This window comes from Arvicanthis niloticus, chromosome 23 (assembly GCF_011762505.2).
Source record: "Arvicanthis niloticus isolate mArvNil1 chromosome 23, mArvNil1.pat.X, whole genome shotgun sequence".
NCBI classification, from domain to species: domain Eukaryota; kingdom Metazoa; phylum Chordata; class Mammalia; order Rodentia; family Muridae; genus Arvicanthis; species Arvicanthis niloticus.
The window spans coordinates 40283981-40309972 of NC_133430.1; the positions used below are offsets into that span (position 1 = coordinate 40283981).

The 25992-nt window shown below is 46.5% G+C and overlaps 1 protein-coding gene across 8 annotated transcripts in view; it reads right to left on the reverse strand.

The window, feature by feature from the left end:
* The window catches only part of Syne2 (spectrin repeat containing nuclear envelope protein 2), a 309215-nt gene extending 284219 nt beyond the window's left edge, over nt 1-24996 (reverse strand). For all 8 annotated transcript variants that reach the window (XM_076921989.1, XM_076921988.1, XM_076921985.1 and 5 more), the window contains exon 1: nt 24850-24996. The gene's annotated coding sequence lies outside the window, so the exon portion shown is untranslated. The remainder of the gene's footprint in view (nt 1-24849) is intronic.
* Between the last annotated feature and the right edge of the window lie 996 nt (nt 24997-25992).

Genomic DNA, 25992 nt, shown 5'->3' on the forward strand with positions numbered 1-25992 from the left:
GGCTGGTCTAGAACTTGCTGCGCTGTGCTCACCAGGCTGACTTCCACTTTAAGTCAGTCTCCTTCCTGAGTGATAGAATCAGCCTCCTGCATCTGGCCTTTTTGACTATTTTTATCGGGGGGGGGGGGGGGGGTCAGAGGCAGTGAGACAGGGTTTCTTTGTGTACCGTTGGCTATCCTAGAACTAGCTAGCTCTGTAGACCAGGCTATCCTCGAACTCACAGAGATCCACCTGCCTCTGCCTCCCGAGTGCCAGGGTTAAAGGTGTGCGCCACCACCACACCTGGCCTTCTTTGATTTATAATAACAGCATAAGCACAGAAATTCTGGCCAGGACACTTAGCATGCATCTGGTGATCTACCTCAGTGGAAACCTACATAGGTGGCATCCGCTCTCCACTGGCATGATTCCATTAATCAGCACCAGGGCAGGCACCAGATGGAAGTAATGAACTAAGCACATCTCAGCAGAAAATCAAAGATGCTCAGAATCCTTATTTACTTACACACATCATGCTCAAGACATCCTCTCCTCAAACTCCCGACCTAGTCTGGCACTGAGCAGTGAGCAACCCTGAAAGCGAAGGTTCAGATAGGAATCGTGGTTTTTGGACTAAGAACCAGGGCTTCACTCTTCCCACCAAGTCCTCCAGCCCGTTATTTCTGCGTGTAGAAACAATCATGTGTACCTTTGTTCTCTCCCAGAAGACTTCCCATAACCTATTAATAGAGCTGGAAGTTGTCCAAGTCAGAATATAATTCATTAACACAAGTGGCAGTTCAGTGACTGACAACTTGGTGTTCTCATCCTCAGAGAAAAATCAATTGCCCGACAAATTAATAGTTCCCTCTTTCCATCCCCAGAGACCAACAATTAAAACTGAGTTAGGTCTCAGTGTGTCTGCTTCTAGATGGGAGGAGATGTTACTCTTCAAATAGCAAGCCCTCTGGACCCAAGGAGATGGCTTCTGAGCCGTGTCACTGTGTCAAGCACTCACTGGGAAGCTTTAATCAAGTCTTTATTATCTTAGTTTTCCCTAACCAGAGAAGGTGACTGCCAACACAGTCAACAAGAACGTACCCTGTGGACTAAAGGTGTAGCGCAGTTGGTAGAGTGTTTGCTTAACATCATTGAATCCACCACATAAAACACCTGTAACCCCAGCATCTCAGTGGTAAAAGAAAGAAGGTCAGAGATTCAAGGTCATCCTCAGCTACATAATGAGTTCCAGGATAGCCTGGGCTACATAAAACTTTATCTGGGAAAAAACAAAAAAAAACAAACAAAAAAAAAACAAACAAAAAAAAAACAAAAACAAAAAAAAACAAAAAAAACAAAAACAAAAACAAAAAACAAAACAAAACAAAACAAAAAAAAAAAAACTTTGTTCAATGTTTTTTGTGTGGTTGGTTTTTAATTAGAAAAATACAATGCTATCCACTACCGCAATTAGATAAATTTTCAACATACAATTCTATCCAGAGGCACCAGACCCACACTGTATCTGCACAAACACGGCCCATTTTCACTGGAGTCAAGAACCAGAGGAAAAACAGGCTATTGTTGAATAAAGATGTAATTCCCTAGGTCCTGAAAACAGTACAGAAGCCATATTTATGTGAAGCAGAGTTCTCAACACTGATGATCACAAGATCAAGTTAGTGATCAACTCTAGAAAACACTGAAGGTATACCACACACTGCCCTAGCAAAAACTCAGCAAAGACCCAATTCCTTATGCAAGAATAAACAGGTGTGTTTATCGCTTTTGTGTACAAGTTAGTCTTTCATAAGTCCAACATTATATGTATAACAAATAATTAACTTAATATCAATTTTATTATGACTTATGATCAGTAAACGTTTGATATACACGTCAATTTTATATAACTATATAGCCAGAGTCACATAAAAACGACTTGATGTTCTAGTTTTTTGCTTTCTATTGCTGTGATAAAGCACAGACTAAAAACAATGTGGGGTGAGGGAAGGGTTTATTTCACCTCGCAGATTATATAGTCCATCATCCAGATCGTCCTGGGAAGTCAGGGCAGGAAGTCCAGCCGGACTCTGGAGGCAAGAACTGGAGCAGAGGCAATAGAAGAATGCTATCGACCGGCTTGCCTCTCAGGCCTTCCTCGGCCTGCTTTCTTAAACACACCAGGGCTCCTGCCCACGAGTGACACTGCATGCCCCAAAGATCTGCCTACAGGTCAGTGTAATAGAGGTATGTCCTCGATAAAGATTTGTTCTTCCTGCATGACCCTTTCATCAAGCTGACTTAAAAAGAAAAACAAAAACAAACAAACAAAAAAACCTAACCAGCCTAGATAAAGGGGGGTTAAAAGTAGAAAAACTGTAAAGGCCTCTTCTCGCTCTGTAAGCATAAAGGGTCAGAGTTCCTCCCACCCACCCCTCCGACTCCACAGAAGCAGCTGAGACCACTGTCCCAGGAAACCAGGAAAACCACCTTTCTTCCCACCCAAACTCCATGTCCGGTAGGAGGGAGTAGCAGGACAAGAAGAGTCCCTAAGCCGCCAACACTGGCACTGCAATAGAAGGGGCTCCCCCAGTATCTTTGCTCTGCTCATAGAGCCTCTGTGGAAAGTAGGGTTTATTACATTAACCAAGGTCTTTGGGTCTAGGTGGTTTTGTGGTTTTGTGGGTTGGTGGCTTTGGTTTTGAGTTTGGTGTTTGGGCTCATCCCACCACCACCACCACCACCACCACCACCACCCCCAGTGGAATCACACTCACAAGCTTTAAGCATCCTGGGCTCCACCAAGGGGAATGAAGATATATAATGTTATTGTTAAAATAGGGGACTCAAAAAGGGAAACCCCACCTCAATTAAGTCTGGATCCTTTAGGAGTCGAAGATTTGAGACGGTTTTTTATTCATGATCAGGGATGCTAACCTGCAGGAAAGGCCTGGGAGACCTGCTGGCTTCCTCCCTTAACGCCATCACCTCTGCACCAGCAAATGTTTCTTTTCTCCTCCTTGAAAAACTGTATTACTCTATGCAGATGCTTATTTACTAGGGGAAGGGGCCGCACACTCACCATGCGCTCACCACGTGCTCACCACGGTGCACTTACACAGAAGTCGAAGGTCAGCACTGTGAATCTGTTCTCCCCCTACCTTCACATCGATTCCAGAGACTGACCTCAGGTTGTCAGGTTTTACCAGTCATTTCATCGGCTGAGCCATTTCACTGTGTCCCCTGCTGGCCTCCAGTATACTATGTAGCCAAGAGTGACCTCGAACTCCTGCCCTTCCTCCCTCCATCTCAGAGTGCTGGGATTGAAGGTACGCACCACCATGCCTGGCTTAACAAAATTTCTTTAAATCCTCTATGAAATGTTTTTAGTTCTTATATCATGAATCCATCCTATGGCAAGAAATGAAATGGAAAGAATTTCCAAACAACTAGGATGATACTAATTTTGATAAATAAACATGAAAAGCTAAAAATACAAAGTGTGGCTTGTTTTCAAAATATTGTCTTGGCGACACGCTTGCTCTCCTCTGAAATTACCCATTTACAAAGTCTGCCGGGTTTTGTTCCTCACAAATAGCAGTTTCAGCAAATAAGCTCAAATTCTTTTCTGCTTCTGTAGATAAATTTCTTTCAAGCAACATTCTCAACGCTAACATTCCTGCCAGTCCCGAGACAGAAGAGACTAGTTTAGATGGCATTTTTAAAGATAAGAGCACTCAGGCAGGTGACAGGTGACAATCCCCTGGCCTATTTCCTACCCATGGTATCCAGGAAAAAAAATCACAGTAATCTTTCAGCTCCTGGGAGGCCAGTGCTTCACGAAACACAACCTCAACTGTGAAAAGCATTTCCAGTGTTTCTGGTGCTCCTGCACAACTCCGAGGAGGGTAAACAAAATTAAAACAAGCAAGTGTCAAATGCTTTAAAGGATAGCTACATCATAGCTAGCTACTGCAAGTCAAAGATACAGCAACAGACACGAGGGGCCCTGGAAGCCAGGACAATGGAACAGGAAGATTACATCTGCCAAGCTGACAGCAGATTTGACTGTCTTAATCCTGGCGCTTAAGATCCCAGAGAACTGCCTTCCAGAAATCGGGTGTGAGTGGCCAACAAGAAAAGGTCACGCACATCTGTTAGTCAATGTTAGTCCACATTGACTGAGGAAAAGAGCCACCTATGACAAGAACTAAACTAGAGACAGTGGGAAGGCCTGGACAGAGGTGAGCCTCTGTTTACTTTCTACCTCCCGTCATGTTCTGTGGCCCATCCAGGAGTCAGTGAGGTACCCACACAAACCTCCTGAGCCTCCACTGACCTCCCAAGCGCCAGGATAACAAGCACGTGCCACCTCCCTAGTTCATGCAGTGCTGAGACTCAAACCCAGTCTACAGACTGACTGAGGTACATCACTTATGTAATGGTTTCCGTGTTAGCAGCTCAAAGGAACAGTTGTAGTGTATTTTATTTTTAATTCATTTCTCCCTCAGATTAACCTTCCTTTCCTTTTCAAGGGTATACTTCTCCTTCGCTCTGCCTCTGAAGAAGAGCCCGTTTCTTTTGAAGTCACTTTGACAACTGGAAGTTCTAAGTAAACATTGGACGCTGAGCTTCAGCTGCCGACCAGACCACCATCTGATGAACTGGTTAACAAGAAAGCAGAGGGGGAAATCAGCTAGAAACTTGACTGTGATCCGTATAAAGTAGAAACTGTCTTTCTGTGCTTGGCACGGTGGCACACCCTTAATGCCAGGGCTTGGGAAGCAGAGGCAGAAGGATCTCTGAGTTCGAGGCCAGGCTGACTCGTATAGTGTTCTAGGACAGCCAGGGCTGCATAGAGAGACTCTGTTTCAGACAGACAGACAGACAGACAGACAGACAGACAGACACTATTTTTTTCTAGCAATATAGCCAGCAATTCTGCACTTTAACTGTAACAGAAAATCTTTTGTTGAAAAGGAGTATCAATCTGGTCTTGGTAGCGCATGCAGGCAGGACATGCTGAAGGAAGACTGTGCCTTTGAGGCCAGCCTGGGATATGCTTAGGTGACTAGAGACATGTCTCAGTGGTTAGGAATGTACACGACTCTTGCAGAGGAGCGTGAATTCAATCCCAGCACCCATCTCAGAAAGCTCACAACTGCCTGTAACCCCAGAAGATCTGAGGCTGTCTCCTGGACTCTGAAGGTGGTGTGCACACATGAACATACTCCACGCAGACACACACACATATTCAGATCATTAAAAATAAAAAAAAATTTAAAAATATATTTTAAAGGAATTGAACTGAATGGAGGCAGAAGAAATGGCCCATGCCTTTAACTTCAGCACTCCAAGAGGCAGAGGCAGGAGCTCTGTGAGTTGGAGGTCAGTCTGTGATCTACATAGTGAGTTCTGGGATAGCCAGAGCTATTTATTGAGATCCTGTGCTCCAGCAGAGAATTCTGCGGTCAGGGCCACTCCCCCGTGGAATCCTGGGGCGACGGAACACTTGCAAATGAGTTTTCACTTTATTCTCCAACAAAGCTGACCTTTTTCACCTGAAGAGAAACAACCAGAGCTTTTTGGAGTTTCCCAGGAGGATACAAATTTGCCAGCTCTCAGTCCCGTTTCCAGATCTGATCTATCCTCCCAACTCCCTGAAAGAACAGAAGGTGCCGGCACACAGCTTCCTCTTTGTCGTTTTCTCGTGGTGGGCAGTGACTCCATCAGTAATGTATCTGGCCTGAATAAACAGTAACAAACTTAATCTGTTTCTATTTCTGAGATCACAACTCTTCAACTTTTCTGATTTTTTTTAAAAAAAAAAAAGTGTTTAGAGTCCACGCACTTTTCCCATAATGCATATCTTTCTTCTGACTCCTTAGGTTCAAGGACTAAGGGAACAGGGTCTTCAGTTTCCTTTATGACATTTCAAAATGAGTTTTGAGTTTCTGGGGATTATTCTTCTCTTCTCAAAGCTCTCTTCATGAAAGTAGCTTGGCCTCACTCCAGCCCACCCCCACACACTGCACACACAGCCTTCAACAAGAAACACAGCCCCTCAGGATGGGAATAGAGTTCAACGGTGAAGTACATGCCTAGTATGTGTGGGGCCCTGGATTCCACCTCCAGCTCAGAAAAACGAAGAGAGTGAGAGAAATGAGATAAGGAAGCCAATCTAGGTAGTTTCTCTCCATTGCTGAACAATTCCATCAGACCTCAAAAGGTCTCTCACATAGGCTACAGAATGCTCCTGAGTAGACATAAAACTAAATGCTTAATGATGTGGAGAAACAGAAGGATTTCCGAGATGCAAGGAAATCCTTGTGACACTTAGAACGGGCCACGGAGAGAAACCCTGAGATCTGCATCAGCCTCCCAACGCTGCCAGTAACCATACATTCCTTCTGATGACTGACTAACAGGGCAAGTAAAAGTGAACCGTCCGCTGTGCAAGTACAGGGGAATCCCCTCTTCACGGTGATCAAGCTGGAGGCTGTCTACTTGAAACCAGCAAAACAGTAAAGGAAAAGCTAATATTTATTCAGTATTTAATTCATGCCACACACTATCCATGAACCGTGACTTTGGCAAGTCTATAAAATATGTCCCATCTACCCGCTTTAGGGAAACGGGGAGATTAAGTAACTTATCCAAAGCCACACAGCAAGCGATTAGCAGAACTAACTTGAACCCAAATACTTTTAGATTCAAAGGCCACGTCCTTAACCACTACAGAAAGAAACCTAATAGGTAACATATGTCCAATCCTCTCAGTCACTGCAGATTCTGTAGAGAAATTTAATACCACATGTCTACAGCCATACCATCCCGAATGTTTGGTTTATGCCGTATAGAGAGAATCAGACCAGGGCCCTGCGCACACAAGTCAAGCAAGCCTCTGACTGAGCTACATCCCCAGCCTCTCTGCCAAAAGACACAGAGACGCAGAGAGATACACAGAGACAGAAAGACAAACAGAAAGAGAGAGAGAGAGAGAGAGCGAGAGAGAGAGAGAGAGAGAGAGAGAATATAGGAAAAAGAAAAATGCTTTTGCCCACCACTGCATTTGGCTGTCAAACTGCTGTGATCAATTAACTAAAAGAACTGGTTTCGCAGCAAGTGAGAAGCTCAAGATCTGAAATTCTTACCCTGGTTCCGTCCAGCCAAGCCGAGAATATTTAAAGTGGGTTAGAGTTGATGTGTGCCGGGCTTTCGAAATGGAAGACTAAAATAAGAGCCAGTGTTTATGACACCTCAGGAACAAACCAGACACCAAGTTTCTAGGTGAAAAGGAAGAAGAGCAAAGTCTAGAGAGAGCAGTGAATTACTGCAAGGCTCCCGGGGTTCCGGAATATGCAAACGAGCCACAGCAGCCATGAACTCTAGGGAAGGGCTGAGTGCAGGACGAGTGGAAAATAAAAAACAGGACCGTGTGTGTGTGTGTGTGTGTGTGTGTGTGTGTGTGTGTGTGTGTGTGTGTGCGCGCGTGTGCGTGTGTTTCGCACATGGGCGCATGTGTGTATGTGTAGTGTGTGTGTGTGTGTGTAGTGTGTGTGTACATCTGTAGTATGGGTGTGTGTGTGTAGTGTGTGTGTGTGTGTGTAGTGTGGGTACATGTGTGTAGTCTGTGGGTGCGTGTGCATATAGCATGTGTACAGTGTGTGCACGTGTGCTTGTGTATGTACATATAGGGTGTGTGTGTGTGTGTGTGTGTGTGTGTGTGTGTGTATGAAAACAAAATCTTTTTTTTTTCTTTGGTTTTTCGAGACAGGGTTTCTCTGTGTAGCCCTGGCTATCCTGGAACTCACTCTGTAGACCAGGCTGGCCTTGAACTCAGAAATCCGCCTGCCTCTGCCTCCCAAGTGCTGGGATTAAAGGTGTGAGCCACCACCACCTGGCGAAAACAAAATCTTAAAAGACACTTAAGTTCTAAATTTGAATTTTTAAAGATACAACAGGTATTTAAATTTTTATAGTTATTTTTATTACTTTTTATGTATTGTGTTTAGGGGTCATCTGGAGGGCAGAGGAAAATCTGGGGTGGGGGAGTCAGTTCTCTTCTATCATGTGGGTCTCTGAGGTCATACTCAGAGTGTCAGGCTTGACCACAGAAGCCTCTACCTGCTGAGCCATCTCGCTGGCCCCACAGATGTGATTTTTATCTGCAACCACAATGTGACCCCAGGATCATATGTTTCTTCCTCTACTAAGGGAGACACCAAGATGGGGGAAGTGGCAAATGCCTGTGATCCAGCTACTCAGGAGGCTGAAGCAATAAGATTCAAGTCCAAAGCCAGCCTGGGCAACTTAACAGTGCCTCCTCCTCACCACCACCACCACCACCACCACCATCATCACCACCACCACCACCACCACCACCATCATCATCATCACCACCACCACCATCATCACCACCACCACCACCACCACCACCACCATCATCATCATCACCACCACCACCACCACCATCATCACCACCACCACCACCACCATCATTATCACCAACATCATCATCATCACCACCATCATCATTATTTGGAGGGGTGTTTATTTGTTTGGGGTATGTTGTTGTTGTTGTTGTTGTTTTATGAGACAGGGTTTCTCTGTACCAGCAGCTGGCCCTGGCCTGTAGACCAGACTGGCCTCAGAAGTCAGAGATCCTTCACCTCTGCCTCCTGAGTGCTGAGATTAAAGGTGCGGGCCACTGTTACCTGGTTACCTGGCTGACAATGCCCTGTTTTAAAATAAAGACAATAAAAAGAGCCTGTGCTGTAGCTTGCAGGCAGAGCGCTTGCCTAGCGTGCTTAGGGCCCTGGGCTCAGGCTCCAGAGCTGCCAAAAATAACAAGCCAAATAAAGGAGAGAAGACTGAAGACAAAAAGCACCACGCTCAGGCTAAGGATGGGGCTCAGCCGGAGGAGTGCCAGCCCAGCAGGCAGGAAGCCCCAGGTTCCACCCCAAGCACGGTCAGAACTCAGAGCTTGTCTGTAATCCCTTCAGGTGGAGTCGGGCAGATCAGAAGTTCAAGGGCGTCACAGGGAGTGTTTGAGATTAGCCTTGGCAGACATGAGACTCTGGCTCCCCCCAAAATAAAATAATCAACAATAATAATTCTCTTATTCTACCCCAATTTCCTCTCCGATTTAAGTAAAATGGGGTTCATCGAATTAGGTTTTTACCCAAATGATTTCATTTGACCAGAATTAAGACAAGGGAGCCTTAAAGCACTTAAAAGCCCAGACCGTTTAAAGGGAAAGAAGAGTAGAACAAGAGGCATACAATGCAGAAGGAAGCGCCCTTTTAGCTTTGTCTCCATTCAGCTGACAAAGGGGGCACTCAGTAGAGGGATGGTGCCTGTCTCAAAACAGAGACTCCACAGTGGAGGCTGAATCTGTGAAGAGGCCCAGGAGCAGTCTCCTGCCGCCTACCACCTTGGTGTGCGCTCCATCTTCCAGCTGGAAGAAGACAGCCAACGTTGAGAAAGTTTGGGAAATATCAAGGTGGTTCTTTTCTCCTTAACGTTTATTTTATTTTACCTGTACGGGTGTTTTGTCTGCATATATGTCTGTGCACCACGTGTGTGGAGTGGGTGAAGCAGCCAGAAGCAAGCCTGGGTCCCCTGGGACTTGGGCTACGGAGGGTCGTGAGCCACTCCGCACTTGTTACCACTGAGCCACGCCTCTGCCCCCCCCCCCCCCCAGATCAATGTTTTATCGGGCTATGAAGATACGCATTTGGAGTCCCGATTACAAGAGAAGCTGAGGCAGGATTGCTTAGAGGTAGGCACCATAGTGAGATTTTTGTCTCATGAGTGATGACCCGGGCTGAAGAGGTGACTCGGCCGTTAAGAGCACTTACCGCTTCTTGCAGAGGAACAGAGTTTGGTTCCTAGGCACCTACATCAGTCAGCGGACCAGCACCTGTAACTGCACCACAGGGAATCAGAGGCCCTCTTGTGGTCGCTACAAACACTGCACTCACGGGAACAAACCCTCACATAGACGCATCATTAAAAAATAAAAATAAATTAAACATAATGATAAGCAAAAGAGTGGCAAGAAGGAGGAAAAAAGATGAAGAGAAGGAGGAAATTTTGCTTTCAATTAATTTGTGAAAAGTCAGGTTGGGGTGGCACACGAGTTTAATCCCAGCACTCGGGGCGGCAGAGGCAGACAGGTTTCTTGAGTTTGAATCCAGCCTGGTCTACAGAGTGAGTTCCAGGATAGCCAGAGGTTCAATCTTGAACCCTGCCTTTAAAAACCATTATCTGTCTTTAAAAACCATTGTTGTTGTTGTTGTTGTTGTTGTTGTTGTTGTTATTATTATTATTATTATTATTATTATTATTTGGAGATTGGTGCTAATGCTTTGAATCTGCATGTCCAGACGCTGAAAGTCCTTGTCCCCAGTTGGTTTGTGATCTATCAATAAAGAAGCCAAAAACCAATAGCTTGGCACACCTCCCCATTGGGCCTGGGGTATTGGGGGAAGGTTTAGGAGTGCCCAGCCTTTGAGGTAGCCAAGGCATTTTAAAATTAACTGGAGGGTGTATGTTTTCCATTCTCAAAGATAGCTCCTGGAAGCCGCTCGCGTTCGACCCGCTGGGAACACAAAGCGGAGTGGGGAAAACTCACTTCTACAATTAGTATATAAGGTTTATGAACATGCTTAGCTTAAAATCGAAAGAGTTTGTGCTTCCTCCTTTCAAAACTGAATTTGCAACTGCTAGCTAGATGTAAGGTTGACAACAAGCATCTGACCCCCCCACACTGCCAATCTTCCTCTCCCTCCTCCTCTCCCTCTCCCTCTCCCTCTCCCTCTCCCTCTCCCTCTCCCCTCTCCCTCTCCCTCCCTTTCTCCCTCTCCCTCTCCCTCTCCCACTTCCCCCCTTTCTCCCTTCTTCTCCCTCTCCCTCCTCACTTCCCTCTCCCTCCCTTTCTCCCTTCCTCCCTTCCTCTCCCTTTCTCCCTGTCCCTCTCCTTTTCTTCCAACATTATCTGTGGTGTCTACTTTACAATCCTCCCTCTCCACTCTTCTTTCACGTTGTTCTGCAACGTTGTTGTTCTCACTCACCTGACTTCCTGTATTTGGGCTGCCTGCCTCTAGTATAACCATGTGTGTGCACATATACATGATAGTCTCATGTAACCCTGTGTGTGTGTGTGTGTGTGTGTGTGTGTGTGTGTGTGAGAGAGAGAGAGAGAGAGAGAGAGAGAGAGAGAGAGAGAGAGAGAGTCAATCTCATGTGACCCAGGATCTCTTGTAGCCCATGCTAGCCTTAAAATCTCCATGTATCGGAGGATGAGCCTGAACTTGGAGCTCTGCTCTTCTTCCCTCTGCTTCCCGAGTGCTTGGATTGCAGGCGTTCACCACCATAGCCACTTGCTGCGGTACTGGGGACTGAGGCATACACCACCATAGCCACTTGCTGCAGTACTGGGGACCGAGGCGTTCACCACCATAGCCACTTGATGTGGTACTGGGGACTGAGCTAGCGCTTTCAGCGTCCTGGGCAAACATTCTAGCAACTGAGCAACAACCCCAGCTTATAAAAGATATATCTTTTTAGAACATTTTTTCATGAAACACCTCACACTGATCAGCCATTTTGGTTCCCCTCTGGCTATCTGGATATAATCCAAACACTCGTGCAAGCCAAACCCATCCAAATTAACCAAAACAACCACCACTTACACCTCCCGTGTTCTCCCTCACCAAATTCTGCCCTGAACCTGTGCCTTCCCTTCAGCATGAAATTTATCCTCTTCCATTCCCTGTGCATAAACCCTCACGGGCCACTATAGGCCAATTGCATACAAAGCTCAACCATGCTATTAAAATTAGCTCCGGCCTCTCCAGGGCTGGCATTAATCACCGCTGGCTGGGTACACCCACAGCACTCTGCTTTTCTGCGCCAGCACTTCCTCAATTCCAGAGACTATATGGAGACTTGTTCACTGGCCACCTTCCCCAGCAACCAGGTATTCAGAGCCACGTCCGCTTTGTTTCTGATTGCCCACGAACACCTGTCACTTGTGCGTGGTACCCTCGAATTCAACATAATGGAATGGCTATTGTTTTTAAATGTGATTGGGTTATGGGCCCCCCAGAGAATTAGTGGGGCACAACTTTGAGTTGCTGTCTGTGAGGGCGTTTCCAGAGAGGGCTAACCTGGGAAGAAAGATCCATCCTGAATGTGGTTGGTGCCAGCTCTTAGATGGAGCTCTGGACCAAATAAAAGGGAAGAAGTGCCAGGTGTAGGTGGGGAAGAAGAAGGAAAGAGAGAAAGAAGGTGGGAGATGCAGGGAGGCAGAGGAAGGAAGAAAGGAAGGAAGGAAGGAAGGAAGGAAGGAAGGAAGGAAGGAAGGAAGGAAAGGGAAAGGAAGAAAGAAATGTAAAAAAGAGTTCACAGGGAAGTCAGGAGTCAATGCATCTGAAATCTTACCTGAGCTACAAGAGACTGTCTTTAAAAGGGGCGGGTGGGAGGAGAAGGCTACTGATCACCAGCGGTGTTCTTCTGTCTCTGCTCCCTGGCTGCACAGTCAATATGACCAGTGTCATCCATGCCTCCCCACCATGGCCGATTGTATTACCTCAAACCACAAACCCTCTCTCCTTTGGTCAGGTGTTTGCCACAACAGTAATGCCCACAGCAACGAGTATTTATGACCATGCTCTGTGGGTGTCGTGCTACCACCTGCCTTACACAGGAATACTCAGAACCCCTATAAAGATGAAGTTCCTTAACTTTTCCTCCGCTCCAGGTGACACAGCTCCTATGGGCTGGAGCCAGGACTTGAGCCAATGTCGAACTGACTTAGAAACCACGTTCTCAACTCCACTGCACCAGAGTTCCTAAATGTCACAGTTCCAAGACTGATAGTGACACATGGGAGCAGAGTTGAGCATGTGTTAAAGACCCCAGTCAATCATGCCTGACCTGGGGCACCTAATAGATAGACTGACAGTGTCCAAAACTCATTTCTCCCCTTCTGCTCTGACTCCTGCCTACCCAGTTGCCCCCACATACAACTCATAACAGAAATCGCTTAAGAAATAGGGGCGGGGAAAATGTTCACTCTCCCATTCTTTGTAGTATAGTCAGTACAAGTTTACAAGGCTTCACGGGCATGCATGGAGAGCCTGAAAGAATACACCAGGTCATTTCAAAACATGCTTTCTCTGCTCAGACCTGAAATCTGCAGCAGTTGCTAGGAAAACACGGAGCCAAGCTGAGACAACAAGGTGACTCACAGACAAAGCCGGCTCACCCTCTGACTCCCAGGAACAGCACCCACAAAGAACCTTCCGAAGTCAATTGTTGGCTGGCGGGGAGTGAACAGCCAAGAGTGTCTTTTCATACAGAAGGGGAAACACTCCATCCTTGAGGAAACAAATCATAATATTAATTATTACCCAACAGAGTTGAAGTTTTCCCGCAATGAGAAAACAAGCACAAAGGCCTTAAAGGTGGCAGCCTTTCTTTTAAAACCCTTGGTTATGCCCTTTTAACAGGGGAAACTCGGTATCACCAAACGGGCGACTAAGAAGGATGTTTTGATGAGAGTATGCCAAGAACCCTTGTCGGTTGCCAACATGGAAGTGCAGATAATAAACACGAATTTCACTTTTAACGAACAGAATTTATAGTCATGGCCCCCTTTCAGCCTTTCCTTTCCTTTCTGAACCTGCAGCTCAAACTTGTTAACCAACAGCTTTGCCATGTGTTAGCGAGCCCAGCAATCCCTTCCCATGTTGCTGACAACAGAATTGTCACAGCTTCTAGACTTCTGGGTCAAGGGTTTCTGTCTCCGTCTGAGGGGCCCGGGGGGGGGGGGGGATGCTCCGTGATCAGCATCGGATGTAAGTAAATCCCACACACCACACCATTTCCCCCGCAGATAACTGGATTGGACATTGTTTGAGGCTTTAGAGACAGACCTGAAGGTGGTCATCTGAGCTGTAGCCGGCCCTGTTCCTGGGCGAGCAGCGTTTTAAAGTGAGAATTAGTTAACTCCTGTGGTATGAGCACTTAATTCATGACTCACACCGAAGCAGCTAAGCATGGAGATCTTAGTCATAGGTGATAACATCAGCCTTGCCCTCCTGGTACCACACTGGATTCCTGAGCCTGAGAAAAACAGGTAGTCCCTGTGCAAATGAGTTCTGCCCTCTCTCTCTCTCTCTCCATAAAACTAAACACCCCAGAGGCTGGTCTCTGCCAAACCATGTTATTATAACCTTGAAGAAAACACTGCACACAGGGACACTAAGACCAGTGTGGTTTGTTTGTTTTGATTTGGGTTTTTTTCTTTCGGTTCTGGGGCTAGAACCCAGGCCTCCCACATGGCAATCACGGGTCAAGCACTGAGCCTCAGCCCAAATGACGTAACTGAACTGCTGGAAGGAGCCATGAGAAGTCTTAACTGACATGTAAAACGCTGCCTTCCAAACCTTCTAAACCGTCTCATACCCAGCCTTTCCCCATAACCTGCCTTTCAAATTAGAAGTGTCCCTGCAAGCACAATTCAGTTCTAGTGGAATGGCGGTATTATACATTGTATTATTCTGAAATATGATCTGCAAATAGAATGTGCTAGATGTTAACACAATACCGCTGTACATAAAATTTTAATAACACTCATAGTAATAACAAGCCTTCTTACTTGCAATAACTTCATGTTAATCATATATATATATATGATTATATATATATATATAGATAGATAGATAGATAGATAGATAGATAGATATATCTCCACACTGGTTTTTTTTTATTCATCTTTGTACAAGTAAGCTCTAAAGAAATGTATCCATACTTCGTGCAAGTCAGCTTCAAATTTGTCTCAAGCATCCTAAAACCCAAACAATGTAAAGCCCAGTTTCTTACGGGTGAAATGACACGATACATAGCGTGTATCTCCAAACTCTCCAGCATCTGGGGAAAGGTGGCGATGGTAAGTTTGGTCATCACGGCTTCATCAGAAATCTTTCTAATTAAATGTTTCAAAAATCAATTTACTACCGTTCTAGGACCAGACACAATTTTTGAACATTTTTGAATTTTCATTTCACCTATATCATGGTTCATTTGGGGAGTTGAGAGTTCAGTTGCCATCTTTGTTATTTATTTACTATGGGCATGTGTGGAACTTGGAGCATAACTTTCAGGAGTCCATTCTCGGGTCCATGCAAGCTCCAGAGCTCAAAGTCAGAGAATGAGACTTGATGCCAGGTGCCCTTACTCTCCCGGCCTCTAATTATTTACAGTTTACTTGTTTGTCTGTCTGTCTGTTTTTGAGCTAGTGTCTCCTGTAACCCGGGTTGACTCCAAACTCACTTTGCAGCAGAGATGAATTGAAACTTGCCACCGTCCTTACTTCCACTCTCTGAGCACTAGAGTTACAGGTGTGTGCCCACACTTGCTCTATGCAGTGATGAGGGCCGAACCAAGGGCTTTGGCACTGCATGTTAGGCAAGAATGCCCCCACCTGAGTCATATCCCCATCCCTGTGTCTTCCTGTGTGCTGGAATTACACACAGGAGTCACCATGACCATACTACAATTAGGGTATTCTATATGAAACCGTCTCCCTTCCACCTGATGTTCCCACATACTCTGGGGAAAATGCCACATTTCTATATCAAAACTCAGTCTTTAAGAGCTGGAGGAATTCTCCACTATCCTCTTCTCCTCCACCCCAGTGGCTCAATCTGGAACATGCAACAGAGAGCCTTTCCAGGCTTATTTACAGACAGACCACTGGTCCTATCTGTGGACTGAAAACTGGTCATCCAAACCACACTTTTGTTTCTTTTGTTTTGTCTAGAGGAAAGCTGAGATGGGTGTCTTACTTTGTAGCCCTGACAGGTATGGGCCACACTATACTATAGAGGAAGTTGCCTTTGAACTTTTGTCAGTCTTTCTGCCTCTGCTTGCGAGTACAGGCCCAAACCACCATGCCCAGCATCCCAGGCTGCACTTGGAGAAGCAGTTGCTATGTGCTCTCCAGTGATGACCAGTGACAGACCTCACTACAATGGTGTGCAGGCCTTTCTCCCATTAGACAACTAGCTAAAAGCAACAGGACACTGATTTTCATCTTGGTACCAGAACTCGTATCCAACAGATACTGACAAAATGACTAGTCACATGATCTGAATACAGAGAGAAGCTCCTCATCCGCTGACATAAACCATAAACTCTGGTGGTACCCAAAAGGAGGAGAAAAGTCAGCCAGAGCCAAAGAGTATGGCTCACTCCAAAGGGATTGGAACCCACATCTCGCCTTGAAGTCCCATCATCAACAGAAAACAAGAGCTGAGGCTGACTTCAGCGAGATGAGCAAGTGCTGGGCATGGTGAGATGGCCTGAGGACTAGAAGCAGCTGCTTTCCAAGCTACACCAGTGGGGAGAAGCACTTTCAAATGCATCTTTCAGAGCTCCTCAGGGCCTGGTAAATGTCAGCAGGGATAAATTCCTTCTCTCCGTTCCCCTCCCTCCTCCTGATGCTGTCAGGGGGAGGAAAATCTAGTGTACCAGGCAGACTTGACTATATGCACCCCAAGTCCAACGGTCGTGCGTATCTGATGTTCTAGAGCTCCCTAGATGCTGCGTTTGCTACAACCGTCTGATACATCAGTCAGCCCAGCTTAAGACTGATCTACAGACTGGGTGTGGGAGTGCACATTTGAAAATCTGGCCCTTGGGAAGCAGAGGTAGGAGGATAAGGTCAAGGTCAGCCTAGTTTACATAGTAAGGTCCAGGCCAAGCAGGACTGTAAATAGACCCTCTAGTCCAAAAATAGGGGAAGGCTAGACATTTGTTTGCTTTGCTGAATATGATGGCCAATGTTTGACTTTAATCTCATCACTCAGGAGGTGAAGGAAAAGCAACGGGGAGTTCAAGGTCATCTTTGGCTACATAGCTAATTGGAGCTAGCCTGGGCTACATGAAACCTGTCTCTAACTTCTTCCTTAAAAATTCTATCCCTTTCTTCCTGTTTCACTTCTTCCTTCAAATTTATTTAACTTTATCATTTAGACTGTATTTAAGAATCTAATCACTAACAAAAATCTTTCTTCATTTTTTTTCATATAGTAAAGAAATAAAATAAAGTTCACAAGCACCCAGGGCTACTGTGTGAGTGAATGCATAGTGTTCTTCCAAATTATCATATACGTACGAACTTTAGAACAAACAAGAAGTAAAAGCATAAGGATAGTACCAAGGTCAAAAAGCAGAAGATGCTGGCGTGGCGAATCATGCCCATAATCCCAGCATTCAAGAGGCAGAAGCAGGAGTATGTTACAAGTTCAAGGCCAACCTAGTCAAAGTTATCAAGACACTGTAGTGAGTGGGTGGCGGAGGGAGAGGAGAGGAAAAGGGGGAGGAAGGGAGGAGAGGTTTCACACCCCACAGGAAGTGGTATAAGGCCACTTTTAGAGAAACCGTGCTATGATGCAATCATCACTGAGAGCATAAGAAATGGTGCCCAACAATCACAAACAGATAAAAATAGGATTTTTACAATTCTTGGGCCAGTGAGAGAGCTCGCAAGTAAAGTCACTTGCCACCAACTCTGACCCCCTAAGTGCAATCCCTGGGAGCCTCATGTTGGAGGAGAGACCCAATTCCCACAAGTTATCCTCTGGTGTCTGCATGTATGCACACATGGGTGTACATGTACTCATACAGTCATTAAATTTTTAATGAAAGAAAAATTAAAAAGGAGAAAAATGGAATCAAGAAGAAAAGAGGGAAAGATTAGAGAGCAGCCTCAGTGAGATCCCATATCTTCGATGCTCCATGAGGAGGTCTCTCCAACCGCAGGACATCTCAAGGTTCTTTGACTTCTATGTCCTAGATGCTGGTAACAAACACCCCTAAACGCTGTCTCCAGATACTGCTTCCAAGCAGTCAACAATGCTGGCAGGGGTGGAGTGGACTTCCCCGTGGGCCTAAATGTACAAGCATTAAATCCTTTTAGAACAACAACAAAAAAAAAAAAAAAAAAAATCAGAAAATCTCTATGAGAATTTTCTAGAGATACCAGAAGTACAGTCTATGATGAGCAAACCGATAAATCAGAACTGGAACCCAGAAAAGTAACTGTTAAAGCAATGCAAGACACTGTTCTGGTTGAAACTGCTCCTCCAAACTGATGAAATTTAATCAACATCCCAATAGCACTAGGAGGTGGGACCTTTAAGAGGCCACAGAGGACTTGACCTACAGAAGTGGATTACCCATGTCGTGATGGTGGCATCTGCCCTTCCTGGGTTCGACCTTCACTTAAAGGACAATGCAGCAAGAAGATCTTCTAAGGTCTTAGCCTTCTGGTAAAGTCTGTATACTATAAATTGTCCTTCGGACAAAACTGGCTATCTGATAAAGGACTTAAGACAATTACACAAAGAATCCCGAGAACACAAGAAAAAAATGCTCGAAAGATACAAACTTGTCTAATTAAAAAAAATAATAATAAAGTTATAAATAATTAGTTATAAGGGGCTAAAGAGATGACTCAGGGGACAAAGGTACCTGCCACCAAGCCTAACAACTTAAATTTGATCCCCCGAACCCACGAAAAGGTTAAGAGAGAGAACCAATTACTCGATGTCTTCCTCTGACCTCCACACATGCTGTGACACTAAGGAACCAACACACACATCATCCATAACAACAATGATAAATGTAAAAATAAGAAAAACTTTTTTAAAAGTTAGACATCAAGTTTCAAAACTTTTTATTTTTAATTTGTTTTTTAAGGAGCTGAGATGTAGCTCAGCAGGTAAAAACCACTCACCTCAACAAGCAAAGACCTGCCAGGCGGTGGTAGCGCAGCCTTTAATCCCAGCACTTGGGAGGCAGAGGCAGGTGGATTTCTGAGTTCGAGGCCAGCCTGGTCTACAGAGTGAGTTCCAGGACAGCCCTGGCTATACAGAGAAACTTTGACTTGAAAAACCAAAAAAAAAGCAAGGACCTGAGTTCAATCCCCAGAGCCCTGATCTAAAAAGCTGGAGACTGAGCTCTTCCTGTAATCCCAGCACTCCCATAGTGAGGTGTAGGTAGAGCCAGAACTTCCCAGAAGCACTCCTACCAAATAGGCAGCTGTACTTAGCACAGCAGAAGCTAGAAACATCCTATCTCAACAGAGGCAGAGGCACATGGCTTCATAAAGCTGTCCTCTGAGCTTCACACATTGCACACATGTTGCCTGCACTCACACACACATCACACACATACACACACACTCCATAATCAATAAAATGAAAATTTTTAATAAATTCTGAGAAGGGAGGCTCTCCTGATGGAACGACATGAGTGACTCTTTTGAGACAGTTACGCACACTGTTAAGCGAAAAAGCAGAGATGATACAGAAGCCCATTTCAGAAATTCAGATCCATCAGTCAAACTCCAGTGGCTGGGTGGGAAGGAGGCTTGGAGAACTGGAGGAGGCCAGAGGAGAGATACTTTCACATATCTATTATTTGAGTCAAAACATTAGAAAGCCAACCATGGTGATACAGGGCTGTAGTCCTAGTTACTCAGGAAACCGAGGCAGCAAGATGGCTTGAGCCTAGGACTTTGAGACCAACCTGAGCAACATAATGAGATCTCTATGGCAGCCCCTCCAACATGATTAAAATACTGCCGCCATGGGAAAGATGATGACTCAGCATTTAGAACACTTGCTGTTCTTTAGGAAGGGAGGAAGAACAGGATCCAAGCTCAGTTCCCAGCACAACCATCTGTAAGGATGGTTCCAGAGAGCCAATGCCTAGTCTGGTATCAGAATTCACATCTGCATACACACATGTACGCTCATGCACATGTGCAAATGCACACGCATCTGTAACTAAAGTTAAAAATTAAATTCTTCAAAAAAAAAAATAAAATTTAAATATTGATATTCCGGGAAAGCAAGGACAGCTTAAAGTAAGAATCAAGAAAGAATATTACCCATAACATACAAGTTCATGAAGATTTACAGGTACTAATCAAAGGTGATTTTATCCTACCTCAGATATAATCTTTTATTTCATGAAAGCACAAAAAAGGACATTTGACACAAACCATTGTGAGAATAAAAGCATGTGTCTCTGTCTCCCCTCTCCCAGACCCAGCTGTGTGTGTGTGTGTGTTTGTGGGGTGTGTACAGTGTATATATGTGTGTATGCATGCGCATGTGTATGTAGTGTACAGTATATATATACATATATATAGTGTTTGTGTGTATATATGATATGTGTGTGTAGTATCTGTGTGAATGCATGTGTATACAGTGTATATGTATGTACATGTGTAGTATACTGTGTGTATAATGTTTGTGTGTATATACATGTGTATACAGTGTCTGTGTATGTATATAGTGTATATATGTGTGCAGGTGTATATACAGTATCTACATGTATATATAATAATGTGTGTATGTAGTATCTGTATGAATACATGTGTATACAGTATATATTGTGTGTATGTACATTTGTAGTATAGTGTGTGTGTGTGTGTGTGTGTGTGTGTGTGTGTGTGTGTGTGTGTTTGTTACTGGGGAGCTCACATACTTTCGACATGGTCTTTAACATTGAGCTACACTCTCAAGCCTAGGTGGGATTTTTTGGTTTGGGGATTTGGCGGGGCAGTGTTTGCTTTATTCTGGATTTGATTTTCTGAGACAAGGTCTCATGTGCTTTTGGTTTTCTGCAACCAGGTCTCATATAGACTGACTACGTAGCCTTGAACTATCTATCCTCTGGCCTCCACCCCAAGTGCTAGGATTACAGATGTGACTACCACACCTGGTTCTTGTTTGCTTTTAAACTTCCCACCGTTGAAGCCTTGAAGAATAAGCCCTATTTCCTATCAGCACCACTTCTTAACAATGTATCAGTGCACTGACTTTTCTCATAACAATTGCAGCAGGGAAAACTGTTCTCCTGTTTTCCCAGTTGGCCTGACCTACTCCTGGACAGACTCAGGCGCTTCCCCTCCCCCACTGCACCCCACAGCCCCGGGAAGCTACAGACTTCGGTCACTGCCACTGTGGAGTGAGCATTGCAACGGGCCTCTTCCCACTGCACGAGCAGATCCATCAGCACAGGGATGACGCCTTTGACTTTGGTACAGTAGTGAAACCTAGAAGCTTCAGGTCAGAGGTCTCTTACCCCAGGCTCTCCCATACCTCATCTCCCCCAATTCCAGGGTTTCTGAACCATAAAATGGGACAAATAAAGAGTACAGACAGGACATCCACGAGACTTCCAAGAAGGCCCTGCATGATCTGCACCTGATTTCCATGTGCATGCCTCTCCTCCCTTTTGTTTTTTTTCTTTTCACCTTTTGAGATAGGGTCTTACTCTTGCTCAGCCAGACCTCTTACCTCTGCTTCGACCATGCTGGGATTATAGTTGTTCACACCACACAACCTCCATCATTTCTTTCCACACTCCTTTAGTAGTAGTGTTGCCTAATAACAGTGACCCATAAATCCCCAGCAGCCAGGTTATTTGCTGCCTCAAGGCCTCTGCACACACTGGTCCTCTGCAGCATCCGCCTCCAGGCCGGTCTCCACTCCACAACCTCTCATCCACCCACTGCGAAGCTCTTTCCTCCCTCTTTCAAGTCTCCATATCACTGTCACCTTCCAGGACCCGTTGGCCAGTCCGCCTCAACTCCCATCACTCCCTTCCTTCTCTGTGACCGTAAGAAGGACCTACTGCACACCAGGCACTCTTCTGGATTCTGAGCACACAGACATGAGGCAGGCTTCTATGGCTCACGCCTGTCATTAGCACTTGGAAGGTAAACGTAGGAAGATGGGTTCAAGATCGTCCACAACTCTATAGTAAACTCAAGGTCAGCCTGGGCTACCTGACTCTGTCTCAAAAATGAAAGAAGATACAGCAGTGGGTAAGATGGTTCAGAGAGAACTTGGGGGTGGAGGGTGTTAGTATGGGAAGATAAATTATAAACTCGTGAGTGATGCGTTCATTATACACTAGGTAGCCATAGGTGCTGTGAAGACAAAAGGTATGAAGAAAGAATGGAAGTCGCTAGGGTGTGATTTTAAACCTGGGAGTTACTGAGACGATCGCATTGAGCTATGGGGAAAGGCTACAAGGAAGAAAGCAGGGAAGGGACCACATCTCAGGCAGAGCAAGGACCCTTAGCAACAAGAAAGCTGCGGTGACTAAGATTACTTGAACAAGGCAACAAGACAGCGGAGGTGAGATGGGAATGGGTAAAAGAATGAAGAAGGAGAAACCGGAAGGGGCGTGGCTCCAGGACAACCCCCACACACACGCCCGCCCGCCCGCACAGGTCTGTGCCCATCAGAGGGAACCATTTAGAGGGTTTAGAACAAGAGTAGGAGGCGATCTACCTTACACTTCAAAAGCTGTGATTAAACTGGACTTGGTGAAGCACCCTCCCGGCTACTGAGACAGGAAGATCCCAAACAAGTTCAAAGCCAGCCTGGGGCCACTTAACAAGTCCTGGTCTCGAAAAGAAACAAAAAAAGGCTGGGTACATCTTAGTGGGAGAACATAAATGAAGCCACGAGTTTAATCCTTAGTAAATAAGCAAAGAAAGTGCAAAGCCTGTTGTTACTTTAGTAACGTATTTTATTTCCCACCTACTTTCTCCAGTATATAAAGGAAGTGACCCCAGCTGCCCTGTCCACTCTACAGTCCCCACACCTAGCACAATGCAACCTGCATACACTCAATAACCGCTTACAGATGAACAAGATAATCACCGGCTATATGTGCGTTCAAAATAAGCACCTCGCAAATGTCCCTTGTATTATTTGAGTCTCCCAGAGTCCAGCCCAGTGATTGGCACCTCGCAAGAGCCTATTTGCATATATGAATGTTTGTGAAGTTACTGAAAATCTCCACTTAAAACACATGATGAGTCACAACCAGTGAATGCTAAGTAGCCTTTTGTCCCTGGCAGTTGCTAGAATGTGACCCATTCTGCTTTGACTCTCCCACTAAACTTTCACTGGTGCTACTGAGGGAACACCAGACTCAAGCCACTGTGACTCAGTCCTGTAAACACACCGCGGTATTCAGCAACACCATTAGCCCGAGTCCACTGAAACGCTAATAAAATTTCTAAGTGGGTAAACTTACACTTTTTTTAGAGAGAGAGACTCTTACTGTATTGGATAAGCTGATCCAAAGTGGTTTAATTTTGGATTTTTAAAAATTCAAATAGAAGCTTGTTAAATCATGAAGGGTGGCTCAAAGTTGTAATTGCAATTGCGGCACCTGGCCTGGAATAAGGCACTCAAAGCCAGCTTCAATTACATAACAAGTTCAAGGCTATCCTTGACTACCAGAGACCCTGGGTCCAAACAAAACGAAATGGAAGAAGCTTCTTAACTCAACCAGGTAGGCAAAGACCCAAAACCCTTCCACGGTTTACTTATATTTTTTACTTCGCCAGTGTCTTCACCAATAAAACTTTATGAGTATTACACCTGTTCCCACCGCCCAGGGTGGGAGGGGAGTTGCGGGGGAGAAGACCACTGACAGGCACACAGTAACCACACAGTAGCCACCGCAGGAAGTCTTGAAGAATTGCCTTTGGAAGTCTTGAGAAATTTCCAGAAAGAAAACTGGAACCCCAGTCATGCGTTGAAGCGTGTAAACACGCCAAAAATCCTAGGCCATAAAAACCGAATGCTCCTTCTCCCATGATGGCGTTTACTGGTACGGGAGCTGCGAGGAGGCCAGGTATGTTTAACTGTGTCCCCACCCGAACAAGCGATGGGATCATTCGAGCACAACCACAGAGTTACCTCCAGCAAGAGCTTTGGAGCGAGGGAAACTTTGGGGGAAGCAGGTGGAGTTGCTTCAAATAAAACTTTTCAAACATTTGTTAAGCCCCACTGTCACAGAGACCCTCCACGGTTTAGCTCAGGCTATGCGGTGCCTGTGCACAACCGCGCCTGCTGCCAATCGGTCCCGACGCTCCCTTCCACTAGGGGAGGGCAAAACAACTTTCGGAAATAAGGCGCGTCCACAAAGGCAAGTGTTACCACCTCCCTAATGCAGCGGCTCCTGTGACAAACAGCCTTGGATGCAATCCACGGGCCCCCCTCCCACACTGGGCATCTTTTCAGACCTCAAGAGAGAGATCCTAAGGAGGACCAGGTGCTACCGTCAGACCCTAAAGGCAATTGTACAGACAACAAAGACCGCAAGCGATCAAAATGGAATTATAATCCCCGCGGTCCCAATGCCCCGTCTCCGCCCTGCCGAGGTTCAGGGCCGCTGCACCCGCCCCTTCTCTTCCAATGAGAGGGTCCCGCGTCCTGTCCAACGGTGGTGCGCCCCGGCCGCAGGTTCTCCGTCCCCGGGGCTAGCCTCCCGCCGCCCGTGGTTTTGCAATCTCTGCGCCTCAGCTTCAGTGTTCTAACACCCGGTTCAAAATCTTTCCCGCCCAGGCGTGACGCGAGGAATGCAAACAATCAGCCGAGCGCGCCCGCCTGGGCCGGGCTGGGGGGGACGGAGGGGAGACCCGGGGCCGAGCCGGGTGCACCCGTGAGCCGGGCCCGGAGGTGACACAAAGAAGCCGAGGACACCAACGCCAACCGCTGGCCCTCGCCGCGATCCCTAGGGTGCCCCGCCCGCCGCTAAGTTTACAGCGCCCCGAGCGCCCCGCTGTCCCCTCCCGGGTGAAGTTTCCCGCGGCCGGCTGGGAGCCCCGCATCAGGAGACTCCAGTGAGCCCCCCCCCCCGGGTTTCCCGCCCGGCTCCAGGGACTCCGCAGAGCTCGTGCCCGCCTCTTCCCCTCCCTCTGGCTCTCGCAGGGCGCTGTAGGGCGCGGGGGGCCCCCGCGGCCGCGCTCACCGATGTCTGCCCGGCCGGGGGGCAAGGGCCGAAGCTCGACCCGCCTTGCTCCGCGCCCTTCTCGCCTCGCTACCTCGATGGCGCCCCTCGATCGCTCTCCCACTCGCTCTTCCGTGCGGCCGAAAGCTTGAAGCGCAGCCGAGCGCGGTCCGCTCCGGACTGGAGGCTGCAGACCACGCCCCGAGCCTCCCGGCCCGCCCAGTCCCGCGCTCGCCGCCGCCCGGAGCAGCGCACTGGGGGCGGAGCCGACTCCCCGCGGCCACCGCAACTTTCCCTCCGCCCTCCAGACCCTTGCAGGTGGCGGGAGCGACAAACTAACTCCGAATGCAGGTTCACCAGCTTCTGCCTCTGGGCCTACCCAGCTGGAGACAAAGGGGAGGCCGACTCTCCTAGAACACTTTTCAGGCAGGTTTCACTTCTTCACTGTGGGTGGATGCCTAGATTTACAAATCAGCGATCGGACCGCGATCCGGTCCTAGAATCCAGGTGGAGCCTTAGAGGAACATGGATTTTTCATCTGCTTTTTAAGAGTGTCGGGGAGCCCAAACCTCGACGTCACCTATGAAGGTGAGATAAGGAGGCGCTTATTTAACAATGCAGATTAGTGACACCCAGTTCTCCCCCGCCCTCCGCCCCGGGGCGCAAGCCTGCAGGATAGAATGAGGAGAACCCCCTCAAACAACGACATTCAGGAGAAAGTGGGTCCTTGGGAATCTGTCCTGTAGGTGTTTCCAGCAAATTACTCGATCCTGTGAACTCAGGATGACATCACCCTGACTCCCACTCTCGTCCCGAGCGCTATTACAGTATTATAAGACTCTTGAAGTCAGACACAAACGCATCACTTCACTGTTAATACACAAAGAACCAGGGCAGTGGCCTGAAAGAACTCCTCTACTGAGTTTCTACTGAGTTTCTAACACAATCAAATTTAACTTCATGCAAGTCCCACCTCGTGCACGTTGTGTAACTGCAAAATCTCACCTGGATTGCTTAGTGCGTTGCTGATGGCCAAAATTAAATGGTAAGGGTCGAAGAGGAAAAGTTTGACAGCGGGCTCAGCTAATCCATGTTTCTGGGAAACGTAGTTTGTAATTATATCCACACTTTCTTCTCTGAGAGTATTGAGGTGACACAAGTATT